This window comes from Macrotis lagotis, chromosome 1, assembly GCF_037893015.1.
Source record: "Macrotis lagotis isolate mMagLag1 chromosome 1, bilby.v1.9.chrom.fasta, whole genome shotgun sequence".
In the NCBI taxonomy this organism is placed as follows: Eukaryota; Metazoa; Chordata; class Mammalia; order Peramelemorphia; family Peramelidae; genus Macrotis; species Macrotis lagotis.
The window spans coordinates 493,056,146-493,083,589 of NC_133658.1; the positions used below are offsets into that span (position 1 = coordinate 493,056,146).

At 35.4% G+C, this 27,444-nt stretch overlaps 1 protein-coding gene and 1 pseudogene across 4 annotated transcripts in view; one reads left to right on the top strand and one right to left on the bottom strand.

The window, feature by feature from the left end:
* LOC141504886 (serine/threonine-protein kinase Nek1-like) overlaps positions 1 to 22,763 on the bottom strand; it is a 43,720-nt pseudogene extending 20,957 nt beyond the window's left edge.
* TMPRSS2 (transmembrane serine protease 2) overlaps positions 1 to 27,444 on the top strand; it is a 204,249-nt gene that overhangs the window by 13,810 nt on the left and 162,995 nt on the right. The gene's annotated exons all lie outside the window — the stretch shown is intronic.

Consider the following 27,444-nt stretch of genomic DNA (forward strand, 5'->3'; position numbering starts at 1 on the left):
AATAAGATTTTTTTTTTCTAAATTAAAGGGAATAGTCCTTGGTCTTGGTTCAAACTCCACAGTTCTTTCTCTGGATACAGATGGTATTCTCCATTGCAGACAGCCCAAAGTTGTCCCTAATTGATGCACTGATGGATGGAATGAGCCAGTCCATCAAGGTTGATCATCGCCCTCATGTTGCTGAAAGGGTGTATAGTGTTTTCCTGGTTCTTCTCATTTCACTCAGCATCAGTTCATGCAAATCCCTCCAGGCTTCCCTGAATTCCCATCCCTCCTGGTTTCTAATAGAACAAAAGTATAGAAATGTACTCTTAGCAACTAATGACAGATTGAATATAATGAGAGGTGGTTTATTCCAATGTGGGTCTTGGTAATTGACACTGAGCCACCCAGATCTTGGTTAAGAGAAACTTAACAATTTTCACATCACCTGTCTGACAAAACTGAATATCCACATTTTCCCTGACTTGTCTGAGTAAACACTATGAACTAATATCCACCAATTTGCCTAAACTTTGAATTTCTTTACTGCTTTGAATCGATCTTTACCTGAGGAAGGCTTTGTTCAAAATTAGTTTTTGCAAGGCAATGGGGTTAAATAGCTTACCCAAGGCCACACAGCTAGGCAATTATTAAGTGTCTCAGGTCACATTTGAATTCAGGTACTCCTGACTCCAGGGCAGGTGCTCTATCCACTGCGCCACCTAGTTGCCCCTCAGAGTTAAATATTTTAAAGGAAATCTTAATAAAAAATTATTTTTGTCACTTTTCTTTTACTCTTTTCTGAGGAGTTTTTCTTTGTTTTTACCTGTATATGATTTTTCTTCCCTTTTAGTTTTGATTTTCTTAATAATTGTTTACTTGAGCATCCTTTATTTTCATGGTCTTTATGAAGGAAAATCTTCTGAGATCTCAGATTTGAGGTTTTAGTTTTATGCTGACTCTTCCCCCCCACCATTCTCTCTCTCTCTCTCTCTCTCACTTTCCCTCCCTCTGTTTCTTTCTTCCTCCCCTCCATTCTCTCTCCCTCTCTCCTTTTCTCCCTTTCTCCTTGAGTCTTATACTTTCAATCACTGGAAATAGAGAAGGATAGTAGACCTCTGTATCTTAGATCCCTACTCTCTCCTAGATTATGGTCAGTCTCCATTCCTAAGACAAAACCACCTCATCTTTTGCTCTATATCCTTTCTTGCCTCTGATTAATCCAAGTACTAGTTGTGCCTAGTATCTCTCTAGGGAAGTATGCTACCCAGACAGTGTAACTCTCTCTAAAGTGGCCAGTAATGGCCCAAACTCCTTGATCCTCATACTCAGGAAGTCAGTTTCAGGTCACTGTGAAGCCATACCAATATATAATTAATACTAAATATCTTTGAGTTATTTATTTCTTATTTTTAAAAAGATTTTATTTATTTTGAGTTTTACAAATTTCCCCTAATTTTACTTCCCTCCCCCCACCCCCCACAGAAGGCAATCCATCAGGCTTTACATTGTTTCCATGGAATACATTGATCCAAATTGAATGTGATGAGAGAGAAATCATATCCCCAAGGAAGAAACACAAAGTACAAGAGACAGCAAGATCAGGCAATAAGACATCAGTCTTTTTTCCCCTAAATTAAAGGTAATAGTCCTTGTTCTTTGTTCAAACTCCAAGTTCCTTCCCTGGGCACAGATGGTATTCTCCACTGCAGACAGCCCCAAATTGTCCCCATCTGTTGCACCGATGGAATGAGTGAGTCCATCAAGGTTGATCATCACCCCCATGTTGCTTCCAGGGTGTACAGTGTTTTTCTGGTTCTGCTCATCTCATTCAGCAATCAGTCCATGAAAATCCCCCCAGGCTTCCTCGAATTCCCCGTCCCTCTTGGTTTCTAATAGAACAATAGTGTTCCATGACATACATATACTACAGTTTGTTAAGCCATTCCCCAATTGAAGGACATTTACTTAATTTCCAATTCTTTGCCACCACAAACAGGGCTGCTATGAATATTGCCGTACAAGTGATGTTTTTACCCTTTTTCATCATCTCTTCAGGGTATAGACCCAGTAGTGGTATTGCTGGATCAAAGGGCATGCACATCCTTGTTGCCCTTTGGGCATAGTTCCAAATTTCTCTCCAGAAATGTTGGATGACTTCACAGCTCCACCAACAATACAGTCGTATCCTAGATTTCCCATAACCCTTCCAAAAATGATCATTATCCTTTCTGGTCACATTGGCCAGTCTGAGAGGTGTGAGGTGGTAATTTGCATTTCTCTCTAATAAGTAATGATTTAGAGCATGAATTACTTATTTTTTAAAGTCCTCACATCTTTCTTTTAATAGTTCTATTTTGGTCATTTTTTAAAAATTTAAGGCAATGGGGTTAAGTGATTTGCCCAAAGTCATACAACTAGGCAATTATTAAGTGTCTGAGGTCAGATTTGAACTCTGGTCCTCCTGTCTCCAGGGTCTGTGCGCTATCCACTTCACTGCCTAGCTGTCCCTTAGCTGTCCCCACATCTTAAAAAGATGAGAGCTGCAAGTCCCACTTTCTCCCAACTTCACATTCTCTGATTCTTTTAAGTTCCCTTTGTATTTTTATCCCCTAGTGTCCTTTTTAATTCCTTGAAAGTACTCTTTTGTCCTTGCCTTTGAGAATTCTTTCTGTTCTGTCACATTCCCTTGTGTGACTGGATTATTAGGTAGCAAGATCTTACTTGCCTTGGGAGATAGGAAGATAAACTATTTGACAGGACAGGTTACCTAAAGTTATCTTTATAAGATCACTACCTCCCAGCTTGATTTCCAGTTCCCTTTCCCTCAGGGCTGAGGCTCTGTTCCCCTATAGCCTACAGCTCTGAGTGCAATGCAACATTGGGCATTTTTATTTTTTTACTTAAACCTTTTACCCTTTTCCAAGATCTCTGTTCATTTCTTCTATTCCTTGCCTTTGAGCAGAAAGAAAGAATTTGTGTTATTTTTAAAAAATAAATTTATTTTTTCAACATTCATTCTTTTTCTTTGTTTCTTTTTTTAAAATTTTATTAAGGCAGTGGGGTTAAGTGACTTGCCCAAAGTTACATAGCTAGGTAATTATTAAGTGTCTGAGATCATATTTGAACTCAGGTCCTCCTGACTCCAGGACCAGTGCTCTATCCACTGCACCACCTTGCTGCCCCCTAACATTCATTATTTTTTTAAAGATTTTGAGTTCCACATTTTTCTTCTCTCCTTTCCTTTCCCATTCCCCTTAATAGTGAGAAATCTAATATAGGTTATACATGTATAACTATGTTAGATATATTTCCATATTAATCATGTGAAAAAAAGAATCAAATCAAAAAGAGAAAAAATTAGAGGGGGAAAACTATAATACATAAAACAACTTTTAACAATTGAAAATAGTGAGCTTTGATTTGTATTCAGACTCGATAGTTCCTTCTCTGGATGGGGATTTTATTTTCCATCACAAGTTTAGAATTGCCTTTGATTATTGTACTGCTGACACGAGCAAGTCCATCATAATTGATGATCACATAATGTTGTTATTGATGTGTACAATGTTCTTCTGATTCTGCTCACTTCACTCAATATCAGTTCTGGTTCCTCATGATTTCTCACAGAACACTAGTGCTCTAGCACATTCATTAACCACAATTTGTTTCGCCATTCTCCAGCTGATAGTCATCATCTCGATTTCCAATTTGCCACCATGAAAAAAGCTGCTATAAATATTTTTGTACACATGAGTTTTTTTACCCCCCCCTTTTTTTTTTTATCTATTTTGGGATACAGATCTAGTAGTGGTAATGCTGGGTTAAAGGATATGCACAGTTTTATTGCCCTTTGGGTGCAGTTCCAAACTGCTCTTCAGAAAGATTGGATCAGTTCACAGTTCCTCCAACAATGCATCAATGTCTGATTTTCCCACATCCCCTCCAGCAATGATTATGGTATAAGCTATTGTTTCCACCATTGGTAGACTTCTGGTAAAAACATTGGCTTATGGAATCCCATCAGCTGGCTGTGAGTTACAAACTTGTGAATAGATTTGAGGTTGAATATATAGTGTCATCTGCCATAGGGATGATATATGAGAGATGAAAGTATTTGAATTCTACAAGATTGATGTATAATATTTTTTATCTCATGTGGTGATTGTAATGCAAAAATTCCATCATGTTATCTTGTGAATTCAGCTATAATTACATCTTTTGTATAATTCCTTTCTTTTGAGAATTTCAAGTTAGAAAATCTCTTTATGTCATTTTTTGGTTATATTAAGATCTATTAAAAAAAATTCTTCCAGAAGTGTTACATGGGTATGAATCATGAAATTAGTTGGTGAAATATTTATTATGTGTTAGGCACTGACTAAGCTAAGCTAAGGAAATATAAGTAAAGGCAAAAGATAGTCCCTGGCATTGAGGAAATGAGGGGGGACAGTATACACATTTTTGTTGTTTTTGTTTAGTTATTTCCAATCATGTCTAATTTTTAATGACCCCATTTGGAGTTTCTTGGAAAATATACTGGTTTACCATTTACTTCACCTCATTTTACAGAAGAGGGGACTGAGGAAAACAGGGTTAAGTGACTTGCCCAGAGTTACACAGCTAGTAAGTGTTTGAGTTTGGATTTGATCTTAGGATGAGTCTTCCTGACTTCAGGCCAGCTGCTCTATCTTCTGTGACACCTATCCATCCAATAACATACAAATAGCTATGTATAAACAGTAAATAATCACAGAGAAAAGACCTTAGAATCATTGAGAAAGGCTTCTTGTAGAAAGTTGGATTGATCCTGGACCTGTCTTCTGGAGCCAAGAAGAATAAATCTTAGTCCTTCACAAAGCAAATGACCATGTTTCAGATATCAGCTATGACATTCTATTCCTTGCTCACCCTTCCCTTCCTACTTTGGGTCTTTCTATATTGTAGAACCTGATTTTCTTCCTCATTGTACTCTCCAGTTTGTGCTATTGTTTTTTCACAAAATGTGCTCAGGATTAAAAAGAATGCTCCAGATATAGTCTCTAATGTGGCCATCATTTCCTTAGTTCTTTTTCTTTGTTTTTGCAAAGGAATGGGGTTAAGTGATTTACCGAAGGTCACACAGCTAGATTATTATTAAGTATCTGAGGCTTTTGAGGGATTTGAACTCAGGTTCTCCTGACTCCAGGGCTGGTGTTCTATCCACTGTGCCACCTAGCTGCCCCTCATAGCTAACATAAAATGTTGGTAAGCCAGATTTCATATTTGAGTTTTTTTAAATTTTAGTCCTGAGTGGAGGACTTTATATTTCATTTGGATTTAATAGAGTTTAACAAAACACCGATTCTATACTTGCTGTAAGACATTTTGCCTAATATGAGAAAACGGACGACCATCTGAAGGAGTTTATTTGGGATTATATTCAGTTAGATGCAAATATCTGGAAGCATTCTGTGTGCTGGGGTGTTTGGGAAATTTATTGGGTGTTTTTTCTCAGATGTTCTACATTCATTTACTCAAATTTAATTTAAGAAGCATTTATTTAGTACCTGCTCTGTGACAGAAACTGTGCTAGGAACTAGAAATAAAAATAAAAAAATGCAACAGGTCTGACCCTTAAGGAGTTTACATTACATTGGACTGAAACTAGACCTATGTAGATAAATAAATACAATGTCCATCCAAAATCAGTTATAAATAATTTTTGGAGCCTAATTGCACTTTTGATTATTTAGAGTTCAACTTCCTCTTAGTGAATTAATTTACTATTACTTTAGCTATTCTGTAGATATGGAATATACTTTAGATAAAGCTCTTATTTCAGATATCAGTTGAGTTTTTTTTGCTATTCCAGAAAATTTCTGGGCTATTAATCTTGTCTTTTACCCCCAAAGACCACGAGAGTTAATCTGAATTCACTTAATCATATTTGTCATCTTGTAAGGATATATTTGAATCAGATTCAGTTATGTTGAAACTTATTTTTTGGAACCTTTTTTCTCCTCCTTTGATTGTTTATGGTGTTATTTGTCCCCCCCCCCCCCCCCCCCCCCCCCCCCCCCGGCCATAAAACTAGAACTGCAAGTGATCTCAGAGGCCACATAATCCCATTTATATTATAAACTAAAAAAACTGAGACCAAGGAAAGGGAAGTAGTAAGAGTCAAGAACAGAATTTGAACAAAGATTCTCTGACCTTTATTTCCACTATAGCAGGCTTCACTTGTCTTAGCTACTTTTTCCCTTTATTATTATTTTTTTATTAAAGATTTTATTTGAGTTTTACAATTTTTCTCCCAATCTTACTCCCCCCTCAGAAAGCAATCTATCAGTCTTTATTTTGTTTCCATGTTGTACATTGATCCAATTGAGTGTGATGAGAGAGAAATCACATCCTTAAGGAAGAAACAAAAAGTATAAGAGATAACAAGATCATACAATAAGATATCTGTTTTTTTCTAAATTAAAAGGAATAGCACTGGTCAGGCATACCTGGGTTCAAATCCAGTCTCAGACATTTAATAATTACCTAGCTGTGTGGCCTTGGGCAAGCCACTTAACCCCATTTGCCTTGCACAAAACTAAAAAACAAAACAAAACAAAACAAAATATATTAAAGGGAATAGTCCTTGTACTTTGTTCAAACTCCACGGCTCTTTATCTGGATACAGATGGTATTCTCCATTGCAGACAGCCCCAAATTGTCTTTGATTGTTGCACTGATGGAATGAACAAATCCATCAAGGTTGATCATCACCCCCATGTTGCTGTTAGGGTAGACAGTGTTTTTCTGGTTCTGCTCATCTCACTTAGCATAAGCTCATGCAAATCCCTCCAGGTCCACTGAATTCCCATCCCTCCTGGTTTCTAATAGAACAATAGTGTTCCATGACATACATATACCACAGTTTGCTAAGCCATTCCCCAATTGAAGGACATTTACTTGATTTCCAATTCTTTGCCACCACAAACAGGGTTGCTATGGATATTTTTGTACAAGTGATGTTTTTATCCTTTTTCATCATCTCACCAGGGCATAGACCCAGTAGTGGTATTGCTGGATCAAAAGATATGCTCATTTTTGTTGCCCTTTTGGGCATAGTTCCAAATTTCTCTTCAGAAAGGTTGGATGAGTTCATAGCTCCACCAACAGTGAAATAGTGTCTCAGATTTCCCACAACCCTTCCAACAATGATCATTATCCTTCCTGGTCATATTGGCCAGTCTGAGAGGTGTGAGGTGCTACCTTAGATGCTTTAATTTGCATTTCTCTAATAATTAATGATTTAGAGCAATTTTTCATATGGCTATGGATTGCTTTGATCTCCTCATCTGTAAATTGCCTTTGTATATCCTTTGACCAATTGTCAATTGGGGAATGGCTTTTTTTTTTTCAAATATGACTCAGTTCTCTGTATATTTTAGAAATGAGTCCTTTGTCAGAATCATTAGTTGTAAATATTGTTTCCCAATTTACTACATTTCTTTAGATCTTGGTTACAGTGGTTTTATCTGTGCAAAAGCTTTTTAATTTAATATAATTGAAATCATCTAGTTTTTTTTTTTTTGGTGTTGTTCTCCATCTCTTCCTTAGTCATAAACTGCTCCCCTTTCCATAGATCTGACAGGTAAACTAGTCCTTGATCTTCTAATTTGCTTATAGTATATTTTTTTATGTCTAAATCCTGTAACCACTTGGATCTTATCTTGGTATAGGGTGTGAGGTGTTGGTCTAATCTAAGTTTCTTCCATACTAACTTCCAATTTTTCCAGCAGTTTTTATCAAAGAGAGAGTTTTTAATCCCAATAGCTGGACTCTTTGGGTTTATTAGTTACTTTTTTCTAAAACGAATTTTGACTACATAGCAAAAGTAGTTTTTGAATATTCATTCACAATACCTTTTAAGTGGCCACCCAACTTGGAAATGTGCCAATGAGATCAAATTTATATTTCCTGAAATTTCACCCAAACATAAACCTAGTGAGATACCTTAGAACAGGAAGTATATTTTCATTGAATAGAGAGTGTCAATTCTGGTAACAAATGATCAAAGAATCATAGAGGTTTTGCAACCACTGTTAACTCCCAAAATGCCAAAAAGCTCACATGGGTTCAAAGTAAAAATCTTTCTTTATTCCTTTATTCTTTATTGGGGAATTAGATACATATGTCAGGGGCCCTCTCTGGTGGGAGACCCAAGGCAGTAGTACGGGCTGACCTTTGGTTTATATATTTGTGGCTAAAGAATCAAACAGTGTGGTATAGCAACAATGGTGAGGAACAACAGCAACTGTGAGACAAGGTTATTTAGTGACAAAATGTCCAGTCATAATAGGACTTCAAATCTGGATCTGTTGGTGCTTGCCCAAGCTTAGGGACCATCAGTTCCCTGATTTAGTTGCAGCAAAGTTCATTTAGAGCGCAAAGGCTTATTCCAATGCCAAGCTCTGGAAAACAGGGTCTCTAAAATGAGAGAGATGGTATTGTATTGTGACAAGAGAAATTAGATTAATGAGAACTATTTGTTTACTTCTTTGGCCTTATTGTAGGCATGAGTCACTGAATATTTAACAAAGAAGTTTTACTTTGCTTAAGCATAGCAAGAGTATGCTACAGGAATACAGTATCACTTAGTTTCGATACATATAACCCTTCTCATCTCTGACTGGAAACGTGTCTGATAAGTTAGTCATCCAGGAGTCAGTAGGATATAGGGACTTAAACATCAACTCTGAGAGACTCAGATATTTCCTTGTAGCTAAAGTATCTCACTATAGCTTGTACTTTTTATCAATTTCATAGGCCAAAAAGTTGTCAGGGTTTAATGGATGTTGAAGAGGGGTGGAGGAAGCTTCACCAGAGAAACAATCAGGGAAACTGGACTGAAAGAAGTTGTGTGAGGAGGAAGAATCAGGGTAAGGGGAGCTATCAGGAAATTCCTGTCCTATCACATACCATCTCTCAGCGGCAAGGGCCTAATGATCTTTTGTGTGATCTTCCATCATTTAATAACTAGACTCTTTTTTTTGTAGTATAAGTATGGTGGAAAAGTGTAGAAAAAGAAAAAAATATATAAAAACTAATGAAGAAAAAAACCCAGAATTCCTAAATTCAAACTCCTATAGTCTAGTTTAACAAGGTTTTCCTTTTCTACCATCTACTCAGTATTTCCTGACCTACCTGCCAAAGCCTTCCCCTCCCTGAGACCTCCCTGAGACCATTCAGAGGAATGAAACAAAATCTTTGCTTACTTAAGAGTCCTCTGGAAGAGCTAACCCCTTTTCCCACAGTGACTAAGGGCTCCCTCTCACCCTTATCCAGTGACTAGAATTACCACTAAATCAACTATGGAATCTTGTCTGTTCTGTGTAAATATGTATTCATCACAATTTCCCCTCATCTATACTATTAAAAAAGAAAGATGCTTCCCAATAAAATCACTACTTAATCCAAATTTTTCTGGAATTATTTCTATGAACCATAAGGAGCTCTGTGAGGTTGAAGTGAATCTGTACTTCTCCCAGAAGCATTTCAAAATGGAGCTATCTGAGAGGGGAAGAACCATGAGTTTGAGGAAAGGTCCAAGAGGATCACTAAGAACTATATACAAAAGCAGTCTGTTTTTGTTGGGTAGATCTTCCTGAAAACTGGGAAGGGAGCCCTTTCCCTTTTCAGGGTAGCATGAGTTTGTCATAGACATGGCTTCTAGGAGGTTGGAGATCTGACTTGGATGATCAAGATATATATATACTTCATTGGGGCAGGGTCCAGAGAATTGGTTAGCATCCTGCAGAGGCTGGTCTTGGAGATATACAGCTAAGAGAAACAAAAGTCAAGGGAAAAAATTGAGCAAGTAAAACCCAGAGATATTGTAAGAGAAGGCTATTTAACAGAGGTCCAATAATTACGAAAAACTAGAAGGTGTAAAAAGAGCAAGAATTATACTTTATGATCCTAAGCCAGTAACTAAATACCTTTTATAAGAACATGGGTTCCAATATAACACAGATTCATTGATGGATGCCACATAAATTGTAAAAAAAAGCTCAAAAATAGTATAAACAAATGTACTAAAAAAGCATTTTAAAACTGCATGTCCCCAAAAAGTAATTTGCAACAAAATTTTCTATTTTGCTTTGGCCATATTTAGAATGAACAAAAATGCTAGTTGAAGAATGGATCTTTCTTTTAAAGCAGTTAAAAATAGTTTAATAGGCATTATCCTGATATAAGTAGTCATACTGATATTTCTTTTCCTTACAGAAACTTGTGGTAAAAAGTCACATCCTATGTTAAAAAGCCAAGACAAAAATACTTGCCAATTATTTAAAATTTAGAAGATAGAGTTCCAATGGCTCCCTCTTATATTTAATTATGATGTACCTGGAATAATCATGGCAATTTGCTATTATAGAGCAGAGAGGGACATGTTCCCTTATGAAGTCATACAGACAATTCTTTTCAATGAGCCAGGTGAGGGATTCCTTTAAGAGAATCCTATACCAGTTGAAGACAGGGCCGTTCTTTCAAAGTTCACTTAGTCCATCTGTAGCAATTAACATCAAACTCCATAGGGCTAAATGACTTCATTGGCATATTGTTTTTGTATTTGGACCTCCCTGATATCAGGCAGATCAATTATCAATCTGTTGTAATATAGTAATTACCTATAACCAGAGCTTCAGGTGGCTTGAGCACTAAGGAGAACCAAGAATGTGCTAGTCTGTAATTTGGTATAAGAGATCCAAGGGGAAAAATCATAATTCAGTTGTTGTTCATGTACCTAAGGACAGTGCTGAAAATGAAATGCAATAAAACAGATTGAGATGTGAAAATGCCATAACTCTAATTCATATTTTTTATAAAATCAACTTTTTGCAATGAACCCATTTAGCTATTAACTAGGTTTAAAATGACTAAACATTTCCTTCTGGCTAGGAGGTTGTCCATCATCTCCAGACTTTTTCATGTAACAATTGGCTAGGGATTGCCACAGAGAAATCTCAAATATCACCATTATTTTATCTTCCTCATGTTATTTAGGTGTTTTCCCTCAAAGCAAATAACCACAGTTTAGTCTCAGTTTACATATATAGTTGGAAACTTCTGTACACTAACTTCTACAAATTTTTATTTTCAGAATTCTTTAAAAACCATTAGAACATCTTAAGTAACCTTAAATTTCTAACATGTGTTATTGATTCCAATGCAATTTAACAAAAGTAAAAATAACCAGGCATTCAAGTCAATTAACAACATAAGTTATTATGCATGAATCCACAGATTTATCCCAGAAGGGGTCATAATTTGTGATACTGCTTTTACCACCCCTTCAAAGCAATCACATGCTAATTCCAGACTTTAACATTACAATAATCAAATAGCTTACATGCTCACAAAAGATAGCCAAACACCGTAAATATAATTTCTTTTGAAGTTTCAAAAGAATATTATATAACTGATAAATATATCCTATTCATCAATAAGTTTTCTTACAGAGGGACCACACAATTGCTATGTTCAGTTAGTCAGAGCTGCCTGCAGTTACCATGAGAAAATCCCTATTCTAGGGGTGGCTAGGTGGCACAGTGGACAGAGCACTGGCTCTGGAGTCAGGAGTACCTGAGTTCAAATGCGGCCTCAGACACTTAATAATTACCTGGCTGTGTGGCCTTGGGCAAGCCACTTAACCCCATTGCCTCGCAAAAACCTTAAAAAAAAAAGAGAAAAAAGAAAGTCCCTATTCTTGACTTCTTTAAAATTAAGCATACATTATTAATTTATGTTCGACATAAGATTCTTATTTAAACATCTCATTCCCCTTAGAACAAAAACAAAATGCTATAAATACTAGGCAATGTTAATATATTTTTTTTATTTTCCAATATCAGATGTTAAGTAGATTTTACTTTTAGTCACATATATATAATAAATAATATATACATAAAACATATACTCCCTTCCATAAACATGTGATAAGAGAAAAAGATTATTACAAACTTTCTTCCTTTACCAACAAAAGACCTTATGAGATTGTTGACAATGTATATCAATTTAACATCAAAACAGATCAGATAACAAAATTTAGTATAATATTTCTTTCCCAAAAGAAATCAGTAAATATATGATTCAATATTCCAAATTCCTTGACATACAATTTATTCCAATTATATTTTTCTTCTTAATAACATACAAATTCTCAAGACTGTTAAAGAACTTTTAAAGGTGACTAAATTACTCTCATTTAGCTCTCAGTTTCTTTTTTAAACACAAGGTGGTGGCCTTTTCCTATCAAAGGCCTTCCCTCCCTTTTCAAAGCCTCTTGAGGGCAGGAAGTCTCATAAATTTTTGCAACTTAAAAACTTTCAAATGGTGTAAGGGGATAGGCTCAGATCCCAACTTCATTAATTACTTAAAATTAGACCTTTTTAAGTATTTAAATTCAAAACCCAAACTAAAAGGAGTAACAGTTAACTCAGGTAACTATTTCAGATCTGAATTCCACACACACACACACACACAGAAACAACTCTTTATTTGTATAAAGGTTTCAAATTTACCAAAGTGACATTGTTGGATACCCTGGCCGGTACCAAATCTCAGAATATAGAAACATTTTCCCACCTCTCCAGGCCAGTAGAGAGATGTGAAAACATGCCATTGATGTTTAAATACACACATACACATGTATACATAATATATTTATATTATATATTTTTAAATGTACCAATTAAGACCAGTCAGAAAAATAACTTTTAGAATCAATCAGAATTTCTTGAGGAACCTCATATATATTCATTATGATTTTGAAGTAGCCAACCAATAGTTAAAATTGAATGCATTCTTAAGTAACTCTTTAAAGGTAAAATCCAGTTACTGCATTACAGAGATATTAGTTATTAGCACAGGCTTAATTAAAAGATGAAATCTGAATTTTCTAGTCCCAGAAAAAGTTATTTTCTTTTTTTTTCTTAACTAAATGACCACGAGGCTTCTCAATCTGTCCATTTCCCCTTCCCCTTCCCAAGGGTGAGGCTTTCTCAGCCCAGATAATGTCTTTAGGGAATGGGGCTTGGCTAAAATAAGTTTTGGGGGGATCTTACCCTTCCTACAGTGAAGTGTGCATTTCATCTGAAACATAGATTTGAATTTTGAAGTTCTAAAAAGGAAGATTTCCTTCTCCCTCTCCCCTCCCCCTACAGAGGGTGGGGGTGGCAGAGAATGAGAGAGGGCATTTCAAAGAGAGAAAGAGTTCCACCCAAAGATACTTTCCAGAAGCTCAGGTGTTTTGCTTTTGTCAAATCTAATTCCTTCCAAGGAACTAGCACACAGCTGGGGAATAGGCGTATTTGGTACCAAATTTTCTCCATGTTTTAATTCTCCTAAACTTCTAGATAAGCAACACATCAATTGGACATCCACCAATCGTTCTTCCTTAACAACTCTCACTCCACAGTGGGATGTAAACTAAACACCTCAGTTCTGCCAACACCAGTCAGCCTGAAGAGAACAGAGGGCAGGCCTACAAAAGGGCTACTGCAAAACACCACATAGGATCAGCGTATGGGCCATGTCTGACACCACACCTTAGCTGATTCTCCACAAAACTTAACCTTTTTCTGTTTTCCTGAAAAGGGGAAATATAGTTGGAGGGCTAGAGGTCCAACAATTTTCCTACTTTTTTGAAAATCTAGGATCAAAAAAAGGGGTATGTTTCTCATCTATGGAGCTTGATTCTGTTTCCCAAGTCTGGGCAGAGATTTCATCCTGGCTGGCACACCATTATGTATCCGCTGGTTACTTGTGTTCAGTTCTGCCTATAAGGATTCATTATTCAGACTCGGAAAGAACCAGGGTGGAAATAAAACAAAAATTTATCAAAGAAATTACAACACATAAGAAAATGGTAGGTTAAAAAAAAAGAGACAAAAGAGCAGTCAAGCTGAACTTGACTGGGTCAGCAAGTCAAAGAAGACTGACTACCTTGAGTGAAATTTAACCCAGGTTTTCATGTCTTTGCCCCTCATCCAGAGGGCAAAAGGTGAACTCCCTTCCCATTCTTAACAACCTGGAATTAGGTAGAGGGTGAAACCTAAGGAGATCAGGATACAAATTTTACATTAAACAATAGAGCAATGGCATCTATCTACATATCAAGAGTAGGGAGACCTCCACCCAATTTAACAAGATTTAATAGCCCTTTAAGATTACAGATTTAGTTTCTGCTACATTCATAGTGCTCTATATATCTTTTCCATGGTAGTCAATTTACATCAAGAATTGGGATTTCCACCCCATTTGACAAGATCTAGTAGTCTTTAAGATTACAAATTAGTTTCATAATTCTGTTCTAGTCAGTTGTTTACATCTCAAGAGTAGGAAAACTCCACCCAGTTTTCTTTCTGTTACATTCACAATTCTCTTCCTCTTTCCCCTGGGTCACTTTAACCATTTATCAAATGGGGAATGACTTGTACTCTGATCAGTTTAACTAAGTTTGCTATATATATGAGAAATCGGACCTCTATTAGAGACAATTACTGTAAAAATAATAGAGAAAATATATTTCATAATGTTTTCATCTCTTGTTTGGTCATAAATTCTTCTCCTTTATAAATCTGACAGCTTATTTCTTGCCCTCCTAATTTGCTTATGACATTATCCTGAATGTCTAAATCATTTAGCTGTTTTGATCTTATATTAGAATATGCTGTAAGATTCTGGTCTATATTTAATTTTTGCCACATTGTAATTGTTTTCTCAACGGTTTTGGTCAAATAGTGAGTTCTTATCCTAGAGACTGCAATCTGTGTTAATCAAACCAGGTTAAAATGGTTATTAGCTACTGTTTCTTGTGCACCTATTCTATTCCACCCATCCACCACTATTTCCTAACCAGCATCAGATAGTTTTGATTATTGTTGCTTTATAATACAGTTTCATATGTAGTATGACTAAGCTACCTTTCTTTGAATTTTTTTTTTTGGTAAGGCAATGGGGCTGTGACTTTCCCAAGGTCACACAGCTAGGTAATTATTGTCTGAGGTTGGATTTGAACTTGGGTCTTCCTGACTCCAGAGTCCATGCTCTATCTACTACTAGCTGCCCCTCTCTGATTTTTCTTCATTAATTTTCTTGATATTCTTTTTTCCCCCTAATTTTTAAAATTTTATTTAAGGCAATGGCTTAAGTGACTTGCCCAAGGTCACACAGCTAGGCAATCATCAAGTGTCTAAGATTGGATTTGAACTCGGGTCCATCCAATGCTCTATCCATTGTGCCATCTAGCTGCAACAATTTTCTTGATATTCTTGTTATTTTTGTTATTTCATTTGAATTTTATTGTTATTTTTTCTAGCTCTATAAAGTAGATTTTGGTAGTTTGATTGGTATGTCACTGAATAAACTAATTTAGGCAGAATTGTCAGTTTTATTATAGACTCGGCCTACTCAAAAGGAATTGATGTTTTTCCAGTTGTTTAAATCTGAATTTATTTATGTGAAAAGTGTTTTGTAATTGTGTTCATTTAGTTTCTGGGTTTGTTTGGCAGGTAAACTACCAAGTATTTTATAATGTCTATAGTTATTTTAAATGAAATTTCTTTTTCTCTTGCTGCTGGGCTTTGTGGCAATATAGAGAAATACTGATGATTTATGAGAATTTATTTTATATCCTGTGTCTTTGCTAAAGTTGTTAGTCTTCAATTTTATTTATTTCTTTTTATTGGCTAGGCAATGGGGTTAAGTGACTTGCCCAGGGTGACACAGCTAGGTAATTATTGTCTGAGGCCGGATTTGAACTCAGGTACTCCTGACTCCAGGGCCAGTGCTCTATCAACTGCACCACCTAGCTGCCCATTGTTAGTCTTTTTGAGAACTAGACTCTCTAAATATATCATATTATCTGCAAAGAGTGATAGTTTTGTTTCTTCTTTACCTATTCTTCCTTCAATTCCTTCAATTTTTCTCCCATTATTGCTAAAAATAACATTTCTAGTACAATACCGAGTAATAATTGGGATGATGGCTCTCTTTGTTTCTCCCCTAATCATAGTGAGAAAAATTCTAGCTTATACTCATTATGGGTAATACTGTTGGCTTTATATAACTACTGTTTATTATTATAAAATATTTTACATTAATATTTATTAGGGAAATTGGTCTATTGTTACCTTTTTTCTATTTTGACTCTTTCTGGTTTAGGTGTCAGCCATATGTTTGTGTCATAAAAGGAATTTGGTAGGACTTCTTCTTTGCCCTTTTCTCCAAAAAGTTTATATAGTATTGAAATTAATTGTTCTTTTAAAAGTTTGGTAGGGGCTAACTAGGTGGCACAGTGGATAGAGCAGCAACCCTGGAGTCAGGAGTACCTGAGTTCAAATCTGGCCTCAGACACTTAATAATTGCATAGCTGTGTCACCTTGGGCAAGTCACTCTTAACCAACCCCATTGCCTTAAATAAAATTTTTAAAAAACCCACATGTAAAAAAGAATTTAAAAAACTTTTTTGTAGGATTCCGTTGTGAATCTATTTAGTCTACAGGAAATTTTTCTTAGGGAGTTCATTAAAAGTTTGTTTAATTTCTTCTTCTAAAATGGGATTATTTAGGCAGGCTATTTCTTCTTCTGTCAATCTTGGTAATTTATATTTTTGTATTCATTGATTTTCCTGATATTGTAAGATTTATTGGTATATAATTGGGCAAAATATTTCCTAATGATTGATTTAATTTCCTCTTTGGTGAATTCATTCTTTTCATTTTTGACACTGGAAATTTGATTTTCCTTATTTTTAAAATTAAATTACCAGTGTTTTATGTATCATTGTTATTTTTCATTAAAATAACTCCTACTTCTATTTACTAGTTTAATAGTTTTCTTACTTTCAGTTTTATTAAGCTTACTTTGTGGTTATCAGAATTTCCAATTTGGTGTGTGTACTTGTAGATTTTTAATTTGTTCTTTTTCTAATTTTTCAGCAGCATGCCTAATTCATTGATATTCCCTTTCTCTGTTTTATTTTGTTTTATTTTCTCTGTCTCTCTCTCTCTCTCTCTCTCTCTCTCTCTCTCTTTCTTTGCAAGGCAATGGGGTTAAGTGGCTTGTCCAAGGCCTCACAGCTAGGTAACCATTAAGTGTCTGAGGTCAAATTTGAACTCAGGTACTCCTGACTCCAGGGCTGGTGCTCTGTCCACTGTGCCACCTAGCTGTTCCCTTTCTGTTTTATTTTTGTAAGAATTTAGAAAAATAAATTTTCCCTTAAATACTGCTTTGGCTGTATCTTATAAATTTTGGTATGCTGCCTCACTTTGGTATGTTGTCATTTTCTGAATTGTAATTACTGATTGTTTTTATGATTTGTTTTTTGACCCATTTATTGCTTAATTTTAAATTTGTTTTTCACTGCCCTCGTTGAATGTAATTTTTATTGCTTTTTGATCTGAGGATTTCTTTAATCATTCTATTTTTCTGCATTTGATTTTGAGTTTTTATACCCTTGTAAATGGTCAGTTTTTTAGGTGTCATGTATTACTGAGAAAAACACATTCTTCTCTATTTTCATTCAATTTTTTTCTAAAAGTCTGTCATCTAAATTTTTAAAAATGCTATTCTGCTTCTTAGTTTCTTTATTTTTTCTTTTAGGTTTTTTTGCAAGGCAAATGGGCTTAAGTGGCTTGTCCAAGGCCACACAGCTAGGTAATTATTAAGTATCTGAGGCAGGATTTGAACCCAGGTACTCCTGACCCCAGGGCCAGTGCTCTTTCCACTGCACCACCTAGCTGCCCCCTTAGTTTCTTTCTTATTTATTTTTGCTTGTCTTTATCAAGCTCTTAGAGGGGGCAGTTTACATATCACATAAATATATCTATTTCCTCCTGTAAATCATTTTTTAAAAGAATTTGGATGGTATACTACTAGATGCATATATGTTTAGTATTTACTGCATTGTAAATACTAACAAGATGTACTTTCTTTTTAGCAAGATGTACTTTCTTTCCTTATCTCTTTTAATTAGATCTATTTTTGCTTTGCTTTGTCTCAGATTATGATTGTTATTCCTGCTTTTTTAACTTGGACTGAAGTGTAATAGATTATGCTTTACTTTTACTCTATTTCCTCTGATTCAAATATATTACCTTTAACCAACATATTGTAGGATTCTGATTTTTGACCCACTCTGCTACTTGCTTCGTTTTCTGTTTTTTTTTTTTTTAAGTTTTTTTAAAATTTATTTAAGGCAATGGGGGTGTTTAAGTGACTTGTCCAAGGTTTCACAGTTAGGCAATTATTAAGTGTCTTAGACTGGATTTGAACTCAGGTCCTCCTTCCACTGAACCACCTAGCTGCCCCCCTGCTTCTGTTTTATGGGACAGTTAATTCAATTCACATTCACAGTTATGTCTACCTATGTATTTTCCTCTATTTTTTCCTTTACATAGAGGTCTGTTTGCTGGCCTCTGCCTGTGGCCTGAGGCATGTGAGGTGTCAGGATTTTGGCAACTATCCTTTTGCTGAGGCATATGGGGGTGTGGTTCAGGCCCTTATGACTGCCCATCCCTAGGACTATGCTGTCCAGAAGGTCTGACACTGGCATCTACTTATTTGACTGTCCTAAGGCAAATGGGGGATCCTGGTATTGGTATTTGCTTCCTGGCACCTTGTGGGGTTTCAAAACATTTTGCTGGGTTGACTTGCTGGTGTTCTTCCTATCTTGGACTGCCCTCCCCTTTTACTCAAGTGGGATGGACCTTCCCTCTTGATCTTCCAAATTTCTTGGCCTAGAAGATTGTTCCATCTTGACTTGCTGGTTCTGCTGTTTCAGAATTTGTACTTCCTACTTACTCCACTATCTTAAAGGCTTTTCTTGAAGACATTGCTGTACAACATTATTTGATGACACCAGGTCAGAGGAAGCCATCATTGCAAAGATGGTGATTCAACTGAAGGACAATATCTAAGAAATCAACTCTTTAGAAAATCATAGAACTAACTTAAAAAAGTTTTAAGGAATGCATCTGAGGAGACATTATTTATGGCAAATGTGAAATAAGCTACTGATAGCATTATGTTCTCATAATCTAAGAAAGAAACCCGGAGACTTATTGAAGTTCTGTAGAAACTACTTTCTTGAGTATACTGATGGTCCCTACTTTAGTGAGTACTTGCAAGTCTGCTTCTTTCAAGTGCAGCTTAGATTAGGTTACAGCCTCAGAAGATTTAAAGCAGGTCATCTAGTAGTCTGTCCTCTTAGGAACTTTATGACTCTAAATTTAAGCCCCATGTTTTGGGGGATTTCTTTCCCTAAAGACCAGGAGGAGTAGAGATTTGGGCAGGCATCAAAGTGAGACAGGATAAGTAACCCTTAGGGTACTAAGGGAGTAGCTACTAATACTCCTTTTGAAAAGCAACTACTCAGCAGTTAACTGTTTCAAGATTATCTTCCACCAACATCAATCAGTGCTCTGAACAGTTTAGAGAGATCTGGAAGTAGTATGTTCTCAACATTTTTGGATTATTTACATCAAATAAATCAGTAGAAAGTCCCAATTAGCAATGAATTATTGCCTTTACTTTTTGCTTCTGAATGAGAACAGGCATGAAAAGATTGTTATTTTGTAATATAGCTTGATGAAATGAATCTTTTTCCAAAGCTTTGAATGGATCAACTTTGTGGGGAAAAAATGGTTCAGTCTGCAGAGACTTCTTCAGATTAATTCCATGATGCACAGAATCATCCATACCAGTTCTATCTGAACTATATAATGTGATTCCATTTCCCTCATTTTTCTTTAGTTCCTTCAAGATCATTTTGTTTTATTCTTTTTTTTTTTTTAGGTTTTTGCAAGACAAATGGGGTTAAATGGCTTGCCCAAGGCCACACAGCTAGGTAATTATTAAGTGTCTGAGACAGGATTTGAGCCCAGGTACTCCTGACTCCAAGGCTGGTGCTTTATCCACTACCCCACCTAGCCGCCCCACCTATTGTTTTATTCTTAAGGCTATTTACTCTGAGTTTCTAAGCCACACTTCAAAGTGTTAATAGAGCTAGACAATTCAATATTTTTGTTAGTTTTATTTGATCTTTTTAATATTTCTGCTTCCAGATTATCAGGTTCATCCAATTTTTCTTCTATCACAACTGGTTTTAGTGCCATCTGTAAAAATTTATGGGTTTCCTTAAATTTTGACTCTTCAACTACAGCTGAAGAATCTATCAACAGGAACAAATTGTACTTCTTTCCCTCTTATGACTAAGGTTTTGTAGTTTTTTTTTTCTTCAGAGGCTTCATTTTTAAGTGTTATCTTATTCTGACATTGTGTCTGAAGTTGTAGCTCAGTTTCTCGAAGAATCTGAAATGCTCCATGACTAAATTCTTTTGCAAGAAGCTCGGGTTAAGAAGAACCACTAGACTCTTCTGGAAGATGCTTTCAATATCTAGTATAATAACAACGTGGCCCACTGTAAATTCTGCAGAAAAGGTCTTCCATAGTTCACTTGGCTAGAAGAAGTCCTACCTCTCATTTCTTGCATTCTGATGATACAGAATTTTCTTCCTGATGGTCCTTAATGTCTTTATTCATAGTTATTGTACAAATTTCAGAGGTTTGTGTCTTCTTTGTGAGCTTTGAGTTTAGTCTGGGCAGTATCTCTTTTATTTGAAAGGGCATATTCAATCATTTTCATTTCTTCAGAAGTTCCCTTGAATGTCAATTTAACTTGTCCACACCCACTTCTTTCAAAGCTGATGTGATGGAGATAACTGGCACTTTAGGCTTTACCTGTAACTGGGAACAAGAGCTACCTGGTTCATGCTGTTCCTGGAAATGACTAGGGGCTGCTGCTCTCATTTGAAGGTACATTAGCAATTTTTATGCTTTTAGTTGCCATATATTCTTTCCAAGTTCACTTATCTCTCACTCTCTTTTTCTTTTGTTCTAGTTGTCCTTTCAATAGAGTAGCTGGAGTGTTTGCTGGACCTTTAGTGTTTCTATTTTTTTTCTTCTAATTTCTATTTCTTCTTTTCTTTGAAGCCATCAGAATCATTCTTTTCATCATGAAGGTTGACTTTAATTTGTTGGCATTCATTGAAGTTTTGAAATCTTATTTATCTTAATCTTGCCAAGTACTCCTTGTGGCCTTTAGCTCCACTTTTATTTTGTATAACTTCATGTTTTCATTGTAGGGATTTTTTTTACTTCTTTAGTCTTTCTTTTTACCTGTTTGAATTGGCTTGTTTAGACATGGTCGTCATTCTTTTCAATGTTTTCCTAACTTCATCAGCATCAGAAGACTGGTGATGACTTGTGGCCCCATTAGGAAATCCTGGACATATTCCAGATGGAACACTTCTTTGAGGAAGGCAGTGGCAAAGTGTTTCATCTTTCCAACTGGCCTCTTTGTCTTCTGTTTCTTGTTGTTGCAATTGAGCAAAAATGGCACAGTATGTTCATATGGTTCTCGAGAAGGTAAAGGACCTGGTGGCACTGTCCTTCCATCAATTTAGAAAGACTTCATCATTTCCTTCACAGCTTAGAACACTTCTCCATCCTTGTTCATTGGTCCTATTTATTTGCTCCATCCTTTCCTTTTCATATGTTTTTGTTTCAATAAATTAATTTGCTCCCTGTGCTTTTTTTCCCCTTTTTCATGATATTTCAACTTGCTTCTGCTGGCTAACTCCTTTTATATTTTCCTCCTTTCTCCTCCAGGATTCACTTTATTTAGTGCAGTTTGTTGGGTCTGTTTGTATCTTGAAGGTCATTTCTTTTCATGGAATTTTTAGGCATTTTGATCACTTTTTTATATGTAAAAAATTTATATATAATATATATTTAATATATAATATTATATATAATATATATAACATATTTATATATATAATTTTCTGAGTGGAAGCAGAAGATGCAAAGATCTGTCCTTGAGTTAGTCTTTTGACTGCTATAAAACTTTTCTCCAATACAGAATTGCCTGATGGTCTATCCCTATGATTCTTAATTTTTTTTTTGTTTTGTTTTTGCAAGGCAATGGGGTTAAGTGACTTGCGGAAGATCACACAGCTAGGTAATTATTAAGTGTCTGAGGTCAAATTTGAACTCAGGTCTTCCTAATTCTAGGGCCTGTGCTCTATCCATTGCACCACCTAGCTGCCCAGGATTTCTTTTAAATAAGTAAGAAAGTTAGATTACAGAGATCATAGAAATAATGCAAGGAAACAGGTGGAAAAAAATCTAGAGATGATCTTTAGCACTGTTATTCATATTGTCAGTTTCAAATGAATGTTTAAGTGTATACTTAAGACACAATCTAAAGCTAAATGTCACTTTTATTATTATAAGGTTTGTTTTTCAGATGACAAAAATAGTATTGAGTCCTTCCAGAGTCCTTCAGTTGTATTGTCCCATCTTTGGTTGAAAATATGTTCTGTGAATTTATATCTCAATGAAGAATTTTTCTGTCATGTACATATTTCAGTGCTAATTAATCTTCATTTATATAGATCCCCTCCTTCACAGTAATCTATTACTATGTAGAGAGAACCATTTTTCTTCAAATGGCTCCTTACAAAGGACACTATCTGGATGCTTCAAGTTTTCTAACATTTCAATTTCTTTCCTTGATTCTTCTCTTTACTGTATAGCCTTGAGATGTTAATTTCCTTGGTAATATATTATTTACAGTTTTTCCTAGATTTAAGAAGAATGACTTTGCCAAAGGACCCTTACCCAATCTTTTGGAGTTTACAGTATTTATTTCCTAAGGTGTCCTCATACATAGGCATCCTTCTTATTCTGTTGATTAAAAATTCTCTTCCCTGATTACCACTCCCCTATGTATATGCATTATCTCTCCAAGGCAATAAAGGATAATACTTCTTGGGTCTTACCTCAGATAAAGTGAAGTAGACCAACTTCTTGGTGGCCTCAATGTCTGACTTCTCTTTTCAAGTTACTGGTTTCTCCAACTTCCTGAGTGCTAGGAGCAACTGCTGGGTCAGGGTGACCTCTGGTCAGAGCTGCTTTACTGCCCAGTTGGTGCAGTCAGGTGACTGACCTATGGGACCAACCCATAACTACAGTCAGCTGGGTTCCTGAGCCTGGACCTTGAGCTTCAGGAGAGTCAGGGAAAGGAAGGGAAGGAAAACTCAACTATCTTCTGGTCCTTAGTTGCTTCTAATAATTTGTTTTGAGTTTTTTGTTACAAAATGGGTAATACAAAATTATTCCTATAATAGGATGGTAGGGTACAGGTAATTCTATTTCTAAATGGAACCAATGGCTTGCTAGTCATCTAAGGGCATAAAGAGTCCCACTCATATGGGGTTAATCTACTTCAAATTTTGATTTGGTTATCCTGAGATTATAGGAGTCACTCTTCCCTTTAATAATCAGATGCTTTTCCATTTATAGATAACCAAAAACAAGTGCTACTTCATCCGTATTGAATGTATCCTTTTTTGTAAAAAATTTTGTAAATCTCATTTTGTTAGTTATTTGTCCAACAATATATCTATGTTTCATTTTATCTCTGTATTGAATCTGAACTTTTAGGTTTCAATGAAAGATCTACCTCTAACATCCTTTCATTTCCACAGTACTTACTCTCACTTGTTCTACTTAAATTTCATTAGTTGATACAGTTGTGTGCTGGGGATGACTAATAGCCAAATCCTGAAGCTATACAGATGAGACTATAGCTAGAATGCAAAATATATAATTTATCTCAAGACAGGCTGTTCATACTGTTTGGTAATCTTGGGGTGGGGGGAATAGGATGAAGTAGGTGAGGGATTTGCATAGTCCCAATATGTAAAACTCATTTTCTTTAGAAACTTTACCCCTTCACTTGTAGACCACCACTGAACTTTGGCTACAATGGGAATTCATCCAACTTCTTGAGGTTAGTTAGTTAACAATAAAGAGGGAATGCTGGAGTTGAAATCCAGCCTCAGCTAGTATTGTGACCATGTACAAGTCACTTCACCTCTATTTACTTTAATGTATTGGAGAAGGAAACCACTCCAGTTTCTTTGCCAAGAAAACTCCATGGATCATGCTATGATTTTTTTTAATAAATATTTTATTTGTTTTTGATCTTTTTACTGAGTCACAATGAGTCAGCTATGCATGACAGAATGATTCAACAACAACAATTATCTTACCACAAGATATTTATATCAATGAAATTATGGGTCGTACCTAAATGTTTTTGTTTCTAGGGAATGACTTACTTTCTCGAAGAGTAAAGTTGTGTTTTTTGTTTTTGAGGGGTGAGTGAAGGTGTGAGTCAGTGAAGGAGTAGAAATGCTTTTTTTTTTTCCTTTTTGGTATTTCATTTTATTTTTCCAATTACTTAAGTCACACAAATTTCTTCCCACCCCTCTTCTCTCAGCAGCAGTCTAGTGAACATCATGTGTGTACATGTGTTTTTAACATTTACATATTAGTCATTTTCTGTATGAGGAAATGGGACTAAGGGAGAAGAAAGAAAATCATGGAATATGAAGGAAAAAACATAAGAAATTTTTTAAAAAGTGAACATAGTGTTTAATCAGATTCTGTAGTTTGTTTTTTCTTTTCTTTTTCTGAATGAGGACAAGAATAACATGTCTCCTAGAGTTGTCCTAGCTCTCCAACCTGCTGAGAGGAATTTGCATCCATCATATTTGATCAACTCACCATGTTGTTAATATGTATATACAATATTCTCTTGGTTCTGCTCCCTTCCCTCAGCATCAGTTCCTGTAGTTCTTTCCATGCTTCTCTAGAGTTCAACCATTCATGGTTTCTTATAGAACAATATTACTCCACAACATTCACATACCATGATTTTTCAGCCATTCCCCGATTGATGGGCATCACCTCAATTTCCAATTTGCCATTATAAAAAGAGCTGCCATAAATATTTTGGAACATGTGGGACTTTTCACATTTTTTTATAATTTCTTCTGGATAGAGGCCTAGTTGTTGTTGGATCAAAAAGAATGATCAGGGGTGGCTAGGTGGCGCAGTGGATAGAACTCTGGCCGTGGAGTCAGGAGTACCTGAGTTCAAATCCAGCCTCAGACACTTAATAATTACCTAGCTGTGTAGCCTTGGGCAAGCCACTTAACCCCATTGCCATGCAAAAAATAAAAAAGAATGATCAGTTTTATTATTGTTTGGGCATAGTTTCATATTGCTTTTCAGAATGGTTGTATTAGTTCACAACCAACAGTGCATTAATGTCCCAATCCTCCCACAACCTCTTTAACATTTATTGTTTTCCCTTTTTGTCATCTTAGTCAAACTGATAGTTGTGAGGTGGTGTGGTACCTCATAGTTTTAATTTGTATTTCTCTAATCAGCAATGATTTGGAGCATTTTTTTTGTATGATTATATATAGCTTTAATTTCTTTATTTGAAAGCCACCTATTCATATTCCTTAACCATTTAACAATTGAGGAATGACTTGTAACCTTATAAATTTGATTCATTTCTTTATATCTTTTAGAAATGAGACTTTTGTCAGAAGCCCCAACTATGAAAATTGTTTCCCAGTTTTTCTGTTTTCCTTCTAATCTTGACAGCATGGGTTTTATTAGTGGACAATATTTCTAATTTAATATAGACAAAATCATCCATTTTGCAATTATAATGTACTCTATTTCTTCTTTGGTCATACATTTCTCCCCTTTCCAGATATCTGACAGATGAGTATTTCTTACTCTGTTTATTGGTCTATGATATCACCCTTTATGTTCAAATCCTATACCCATTTTGATCTTATCTTGGTATAAGGTGTGAGATGTGGGTCTTTGTCTAGTTTTTGCTATACTCTTTTCTAGTTTTCCCAATAATTTTTTGTCAAATGAGTTTTTATCCCAGAAGCTATTTTCTTTGGATTTATCAAACAGTAGATTACTATAGTAATTTACTCCTATTTCTTTTTTACCTATCTTAATCCACTGGTCCAATTCTCTATTTCTTAACCAGTAGCAGGCAGTTTTGATGACTGCCACTTTATAGTATAGTCTTAGATATACATATAGATTTAGATAGTGTAGTTTTAGATCTGGTAGAGCTAAGCCACCTTTCATTACATTTTTTTTTCATCAGTTTCCTTGACATTTTGTTGCTCCCATTGAATTTTGTTACTATTTTTTCTAGCTTGGTAAAATAGTTATTTGATGGTTTGATTGGTATGGCAGTAAATAAGCAATTTAATTTGGGTAGAATTGTCATTTTTATTATAGTAGTAACAAAATTCATCTCTGGATGTGAATGCTATTTTCCATAACAGACCTCTCAAGGATTGACCTTGATCACTGGACTGCTGAGAGGAAACTGCAGTCATAGTTGATCATCTCACCATGTTGTCATTATTCTCCCAAGTAATTACTTTAACTGGAATTTCACTTTCTATTTCTTGCCCTTGGGCTTTGTTGTTCTTATATAGAAATGCTGATGGTTTATCTGAGCTTATTTTATATCCTGCTACTTTGCTGAAGTTAAATGTTTCCAAAGTTTTTTTTAATACTTATGAAAGAAAAAGAAGTAAAGGATGAAAAGTATTAATAAATTATTTAACAAATGCACTAAAGAAAGTTAAAGGAAGGGGCCAACTAGGTGGTACAGTGGATAGAACACCGGCCCTGGAGTCAGGAGGACCTGAGTTCAAATCTGGCCTCAGACACTTAATAATTACTTAGCTGTGCGCCTTTGGGCAAGTCTCTTAACCCCACTGCCTTGCAAAATCTTCAAAAAGAAAGGAAGTTCAGGAGGGGATGAAATTAGGGCAGTGTTGATACTATAGTGCCTAATCTAATAGCTTTCCAAAAAGCCATACATAATATATTCATAATTTCATATACTAGTTGCTCTGTTTTTTGTATATAGAAATTTTCATATTTATTGATGCTTTTCATGAGCATGATATAAAAAGAATTTCAAAAAGCTATATAATTTAAAGGATGTCTTCATCATAAATTTGTGTTGTAGTAAATAATGTGGGTGGCTCCTTAGTAAATATGGCCCTTAAAGTTAACTGTTATTTTCTTATGGCCTTTGAATCTGAATTGATTGGTAATGTATATGAATTTTTAATCAAATGATCCCTGTATATTCATTAAATGAAAATAATTTACATTTATATAATGATTCCAGTTATATATTTTGCATGCATTGCCTCATTAAAATCTCATAATAACCCTTTATGACAAATCCTACATTTATTATTGTCATTTTATATAAGAAAAACTGATGTTGAGCTAATTTAGGTGATCTGCCCTTTCACACATGGCCTTCTTTTATTGGCTCCATAAATTACAGAGAACTACATGTTTCCCTTACTTTTTTTCCCACTTGCTTGTTGCCCCAGTAGGAATCTCCACCTACTTAAAAATCTTTTCCCCCAAACCTTTGGGGGAAATTATTCTCTATCTAAAAACCTAAAAGGACCTTTTGCTTCTTCAAAAATAAAA